Genomic DNA, 8,361 nt, shown 5'->3' on the forward strand with positions numbered 1-8,361 from the left:
TTCGGAATGCCCAGAAAATGTACTTTATCCCAGCAAAAGCGGCATATTTTTAACTTAATATTTACCCGCTACAGGGCAGAAAGTGTTGTTTTTGCATTTTGAAGAAAAGGTATTGTTTAATTATTTTTTTAAACATAATAATAATAATAAAACCCTTATCCGCACCCCAATGGTGCATAGGGCACTGCTTCATATGAACACAGTGTTATCTTGATCGTTTACACACGAAGGAAAGGTGATCAGCCCTCCGCTTCAGGTACCAGTCCAGGGTAATATTGAATAAATATTACAGTGAAAAAATCACTTATATTTATTTGACCCCCCTGGGAATCGAACCCGGGACCTCCAGAACGGTAGCCGAGCGTGCTGACCATTACACTACAGAGGCGGACAACAAACTAAACTTTTTAAACATACTAAATATTTTTCAAATGGAGTAAAAACCTTCAGGTTTTACCTAAAAAGATCTGTTGCACAGTAAAAAGTTCAATAAGTGGCTTAATATTTATTTTTAATACATTGTATTATATTTTTAAACTTTAAAAACGCTCTTCTGAAAAATCAAGTTTTTTGATTTATGACGTTCTTGAAAGGAGTGAGCGATATGCGTAATATTGCAATGCGTTGCCTGCTTGCTCGCGAGTGTTTTTGTCTAGAATTTTCACTCATAATTTACATGAAATTATAGTAACTTTAAACATAAAGAGTAAATCCACTCACAATAGGCTATGAAACTTAAAAAGTTGAAGCCGGAGTAGGGTCATGATAAGCGGCGTTGCAGAAGCCGTAGCTAGATTTCAGAGTCACTTGGACGTTAGGTAATTTAAAAATATACCGTTGTCTGCTTACTGAAATACTGTATTTCGAGCGAACTCAGTATGTGAAAATGATCATTTTAATAACTGATATTTCATGGTTTTATATGTCACTCAATATATATAATTCTATTCAACCATAAATGTGCCTCATCGGTGAATATAGTTTTGCGTCGAAAAAGAGGATCAAGCTGAATCGGAATGTCGTTATTTTAAACGTTATTTTACGTTATTTTAAAAAATACGTTATTTTATAAATATGAGTTATATTTACTAACTGGTTAAATAGAAATATAGTATTTATTTTTAGTAACGTCTTTTATAATAAATATTTGAAGTACTTAATTTGGGACTTTAGTATAAGTTTGTAGTATTTTACATATACATATGTGTGTCGTTGGTAGACGCTCGACTGCAAAACTGACGTCGCGGGTTTGATTCCCGCCAATTGTAAAATTAATTCATGAAAGTTTATTTTTCAATTGGCCTGAGTGTTTGTGATGTATTTTTCATATTTACCTTCCCTATCCTGACTATCCTACCTGCAGACAAGCTTCTAAAATTGACGCTTTGCGGGTTATTCCATTAAATAATACAAACATGTGTGTAAAATTTCGATTCTTTCATATAATTTTCTATGTATTGATTAAAAAACAGTCATGGTGACATTACACAACCCTGTTTAACACCTTAACAGATGCTGAACCTAGATGAAAATAAGCCATATGCCCTAATGGATGATCATTTAAGTAAATATATAAAATCAATGTGATGAATCATATATATTTTTTTTAAAAAAAAACTTTTTTCTACTTCATAAGGTAGTTAATAAGAATTTTGTAAGTATTTATTTCTAAATGTTTTAATAATTTATTTTTGAATATTAAATTAAAATTTAGATAGAAAAGCCTGGAGACAGTTTGTGGACTCCATATGCTCCACCTAGGGAGCGGATATGGTTATTATATTATTAAATTAAAATTTCAGTTACCAATAGTATAGACAAATGCCTAAATATAAGAGTAATAAATACATAATTCATATACAATACAAATGTCCATCAAAACGATGTATGAAAAAGTTCAAACTTGAGAAGGGTCGTGATAAGCGGTGATGCATAAGCCGTAGCTAGATTTCAGAGTGACTTGGATATTAGGAAATTCACAAAAAAAAGATGCATGGTAGATGTTCGAATGGTGATATAAGGAAAGAATGCAAGGCTAAGATAAGCATTATGCGTTAAATTAAGAAAGGTGTGTTGAGATGGTTTGGGTATGTGGAACGAATGAGCGAGGAAAGAACGGTGAAAAAATAAGGTGAATGAATTACAGAATAGTAGCAGAGGAAGAACGATTAATACTTGGCAAAATCAAGTATTTTAAACACTTGAGCTTGGTTAGGTCACGAATCGGAATAATCATCGGGTATGTATGAGGAGATACGTGAATGTGGAAGAGGCGAAGAATGTTTGAAAAATATAGAGTGGTGTGGCGTTCTATTCTTTCAGTATATCCCTAACAAGTAGCACGATTCTTAGTTAACTAATGGATTAAATCATAAAGTTTTACAAAGTTAATGTTGATACCGTCAGTCAAAGCATATATCGCTCACTCCTTTCAACAACGTCATAAATCAAAAATCGTAAATTTTCAACTGTGCATGTTTTCGGAATGCCCAGAAAATGTACTATATCCCAGCAAAAGCGGCATATTTTTAACTTAATATTTACCCGCTACAGGGCAGAAAGTGTTGTTTTTTTGAAGAAAAGGTATTATTTAATTATTTTTTTAAACATACTAAATATTTTTCAAATGGAGAAAAAATCTTCAGGTTTTACCTAAAAAGATCTGTTGCACAGTAAAAAGTTCAATAAGTGGCTTGATATTTATTTTTAATACATTATTATATTTTTAAACTTTAAAAACGTTCTTCTGAAAAATCAAGTGTGTTGATTTATGACGTTCTTGAAAGGAGTGCACGATATGCAATATTCACCAGTTTATTAGGTGGGTGTGGCGTTCTATTGTCTGTGCCTGCCCCTGGTTAGTTTGATAATTAATATAGTTTGTACTCCAGTACAGTTTTCGTACAGTGAAACCTCTCATAAGGATCATAATTCATTCCAGAATCTTACTCGTAACGCGAAACATTTTTTTTTGTTTTGACTGTCACGGAATTCCCGGCTCACAAGTGGATTTCGTGATAAACGGACTTGCCTTTGACCGTAATGCGTTATGCGAAACGTCGCTTGTTATGAGAGGGTCAACTGTATGTAGATGTAGATTTAAAAAAATCGTAAATTAGTGATAACTTATTTTAAAATAAAAGAAATTGTTCAAATAAAAGCAAACTGAAGAGTTCCTGAATTGTATTTTAATGTATGTATGTAAGATTTTTTTAAAACGGTAATAAATAAATTAAAAAAACATGAATCTATTTTTTTTATTTTTTATTAATATTGTGTATCAACATTTTGCATGTGTCCAAATCCTTGTTCACAAATCTGGGTACCCCTAAACCTAAGAAGTAGCATGATATTAATATAAAGTTATAAGAAGTTAATGCTGACACTGCCAATCAAAGTGTATATTTGTACAAAGTATATCAGTTTACTAGTGGGTGTGGCGTTCTATTATCTCTGCCTACCCCTACAGCGAAGAGGCGTGATGGTATATATACACATGTATATATATATATATATGTATACATGTATATATATATATATATATATATATATATATATATATATATATATATATATATATATATATATATATATACACACATCTTATATGTGTGTGGCATTGCAACCTTGTATGAAGATAGAACTGCATTCATTAGGGCATGTGGCTCATTTTCATCTTGGTTTGGTGGCATCTCTTAAGGTGTTAAACAGGGATGTGTAATGTCACCGTGGCTGTTTAATTCATACATGGATAATTGCATGATAAAACTGAAAGATATATATATATATATATATATATATATATATATATATATATATATATATACATCCCTGTTTAACACCTTAAGAGATGCCAAACCAAGATGAAAATGAGCCACGTGCCCTAATGAATGCAGTACTATCTTCATACAAGGTTGCATATAAATAAATATTATATCTTCTTCTTCTTTATTATTCTTAGTCAGCCGTCCCTCCACTGCTAAATGTAGGCCTTTCCTATTTTATTCCAGACTTCTCTCGTTTCCACGCGATCCATCACATCAACAAGCTTTTTCTAGCGTATTGCTTGAATACGGCCCAATATTTGTATAGCGTTTCGGTCAAACTTTCAACAGGGCTTGTGAATACGACCATCAGAGCTTCCATCACAAATATAGCACTTATGGTAAAAGTATAATATCGTATACAAACACCATACGTGACCTTCAGTTAAAAATGTCACAATAAAATCAATAGTCATCAGTAATCGGACCATTTCAATGACGACACGTCGCTCACTCCTTTCAATAACGTCATATTTCAAAAATCGTCAATTTTCAGTTAAGCATGTTTTCGAAATGCCCAGAAAATGTACTATATCACAGCAAAAGCGGCATATTTTTGACTTTACATTTACCCGCTACAGGACAGAAAGTGTTGTTTTTGCATTTTGAAGATAAGGTATTGTTTTATTTTATTTTTTTAATAAACTAAATATTTTTCAAATGCAGAAAAAACATTCAGGTTTTACCTGAACAGATCTGTTGCACGGTAAAAAGTTCAATAAGTGGCTTGATATTTATTTTTTATACATTTTATTATATTCTTAAACTTTCAAAACGATCCCCTGAAAAATCAAGTTTTTTTATGTATGACATTGATGATATATGTACAATAGGAGTCTAGCAGTATTATGCAAAGTGATACAAAACAAAGTAAACGATGAGTTATGAAGTGAGTGTTGTACATATTACCACACCAAAAAGTTAAGATTGCTTTTCATATAGGTACATACAAAACGATCTCCTGAAAAATCAAGTATTTTGATATATGACGTTGTTGTAAGGAGTGATCGACATGTAATCAAGCATACGACAAACTAAATAGACAAGTTACTATCACATCGCTTCCCGCAGGGGTAGGTAGAGAAAATAGAACGCCACACCAGTCTGTCTTTGTAAAAAATTAATTGCCCCTTCCACATTCGTTCAAAATTCTGCAAGAATCTTTTCTAAGCATAAAATAATCCCAATAAATAGTGCGTTTTTCTTGCCCATTAAAGGTGCGTGGTTTATTTTTAGTAACAGCAGTGGATGTATGGATGAATTTTTTATTTGATAGGCTCTATGACGTGGATCATAAAAATAGCTAATCTATTCAATGTGCGTCAAATAAAGTACCTGTTTAGCTAAATTAGATATTGTACTGACCTAGCGACCCTTAGAATATTGGAATATTTTAGATGACTGATATTCTGCGTACCTATTATTTTTTTTACATCGATACGAAAAAGTTCATCAATAAATTTATGTATTAATAGGGTATGTATATTTTTTATTTATTTCTTTAATTAGCTTGTTTACACTTATATAATATATTATTTACATTTAATTTACATTATATATATATATATATATATATATATATATATATATATATATATATATATATATATATATATATATATATATATATATATATATATATATATATATATATATATGTATATATATATATATATATATATATATATATATTTATATATATATATATATATATATATATATATATATATATATATATATATATATATATATATATATATATATATATATATATATATATATATATATATATATATATATATATATATATATCCAACTCTAATGTATGGAAGTGAAACATGGAGTTGGCAAACGAAGGATGAAAGTAGACTGAATGCAGTCGAAATGCGATCTGTCAGAAGAATGTGCGACAAAACGATGTATGATAGATGTGCGAATAGTGAAATAAGGAAGGAATGCAAAGCTGAGATAAGCATTATCGATAAAATTAAGAAAGGTGTGTTGAGATGGTTTGGACATGTAGAACGAATGAGTGAGGAAAGAACGGTAAAACAAATTTATGAGGCGAATGCTAGCGGGAAAAAAAGCAGAGGAAGACCGAGAAAAACATGGCACGATCAGGTATGCCAAATACTTGAAAGTGGTCAGGTTAGGAGTCGTAACAATCGGCGGGTATGTATGAGGAGATGCATGAACGTGGAAGAGGCGAAGAATGTTTGCAAGGACAGAGTGGTGTGGCGCTCTATTCTCTCTGCCTACTCCTGCGGGGAAGCGGCGTGATGGTTAGTTAGTTAGTTTTATATATATATATATATATATATATATATATATATATATATATATATATATATATATATATATATATATATATATATATATATATATATATATATATAGCTGTTTTTTTAGGCTGTATTAAATCGGGACTTTGTTTTTCCCCAATTCGGGGAAATTGACCTAGATTTTTAATTCTCAATACTGGCATTGGCTACGTTAACTCCAACTGTCTAGTTCACAAGTCGCTCACTCCTTTCAAGAACGTCATAAATCAAAAAAACTTGATTTTTCAGGAGAACGTTTTTAAAGTTTAAAAATATAATACAATGTATTAAAAATAAATATCAAGCCACTTATTGAACTTTTTACTGTGCAACAGATCTTTTTAAATACAATCTGACGGTTTTTTCTGCATTTGAAAAATATTTAGTGTATTTTAAAAAATAATTAAACAATACCTTTTCTTCAAAATGCAAAAATGACACTTTCTGCCCTGTAGCGGGTAAATATTAAGTTAAAAATATGCCGCTTTTGCTGGGATATAGTAATTTTCTGGGCATTCCGAAAACACGCACAACTCAAAATTGGCGATTTTTGATTTATGACGTTCTTGAAAGGATAAAGCGAAGTGTCAAACGTGATTGACGTACGACGCCACTCGCAAAATTATAACATCTGTGATTAATATTCTGTATTTCTAGCTCCTGAAACATTCGACAATTTGCCACAGAAACTTAAGCTAGAATGAAATTTAACCGAGAAAATGTATCGATTATCATCTCAATCGTGTAGCCGATTAAATAAGAGTCACCACATCTCTAGTAGGTCGTATGTGTGGTGGCGTGGGAAGGTGCCTAACCCATTTTCTTAAAAACGTCAATCGCATATGGCTTTTGAACGCAGGTAGATAGTATGACCACCCGCCGATGTCTATTTTATGACCAAATTCATTAAAATTGTAGACATCGTGCGGGGTGGCTACCCCTGCTGACGATACTCCGTGGACATATTTAAAGTGGGTCATGCTACTACCTGTACTTAATTTTTATATAATTATTTGTTTCGGCATTCATTTTGTGGTAAGGCATGATTTAATTATAAATTAAAAATTGTTTTTACCACATATTATAAATACATATTTGATTTTTTTTATTAAATAATGTAATATATCATATATGAGATAAGCATTACCGATAAAATTAAGAAAGGTGTGTTGAGATGGTTTGGACATGTAGAACGAATGAGTGAGGAAAGAACGGTAAAAAAAAATTATGAGGCGAATGTTATTGGGAAAAGAAGCAGAGGAAGACCGAGAAAAACATGGCACGATCAGGTATGCCAAATACTTGAAAGTGGTCAGGTTAGGAGTCGTAACAATCGGCGGCTATGTATCAGGAGATGCATGAACGTGGAAGAGGCGAAGAATGTTTGCAAAGACAGAGTGGTGTGGCGCTCTATTCTCTCTGCCTACCCCTGCGGGGAAGCGGCGTGATGGTTAGTTTTTTTAATATATCGTAGTCGTACAGGAGAAAGTGACTAACTAACAAAACGTTAAATATTCAGGAGGGTCATTTAAGTCACTTTTGCTTGGCAATAAAATAAACATCAATGCAGTTAGTCATTTTTAACAAGTCAATATGTTATGCATCCAAGTTTAAAATCCTTTGGAATTTTTTCAGGGCAATATTAAGCTAGTAAGATATCAAATAGTCAATAATCGCGTTTTTGCAAAAAATGCACTTGGTCACTTTCTCTTGTATGACTACGATAAACATAAAGAGTAATGCCTTTTTTTTTTTTTAGTTGTATTTATAATTTTTTATATTTATTTAAACCGTAAATAAAACTTACAAATTATTCAGTTTTTAGTACACGACTTTCAAGTGTGTCTTTTTTTTTAAATACCTAACATCCAAGTGACTCCGAAATCTAGGTACGGCTTATGCAACACCGTTTATCATGATCCAACTAGGCTTCAACTTTATTAGTTTCTTTATATTGAATGACATATGAAAACCATAAAATATCGGTTATTAAAATTATCATTTTCACTTACTGAGTTCGCTCGAAATACAGTATTTCAGTAAGCAGGCAACGCTATTTTTTTAAATAACCTAACGTCCAAGTGACTCTGAAATCTAGCTACGGCTTATGCAACACCGCTTATCATGAATGCCCTACTCAGGCTTCAACTTTTTAAGTTTCATAGCCTATGCCTACTCGTGAGTGGATTTACTCTTTATGTTTAAAGTTACTATAA

The sequence above is a fragment of the Brachycentrus maculatus genome, unplaced genomic scaffold, assembly GCF_059751285.1.
Source record: "Brachycentrus maculatus isolate JH-2025_06_01 unplaced genomic scaffold, ASM5975128v1 h1tg000114l, whole genome shotgun sequence".
NCBI classification, from domain to species: domain Eukaryota; kingdom Metazoa; phylum Arthropoda; class Insecta; order Trichoptera; family Brachycentridae; genus Brachycentrus; species Brachycentrus maculatus.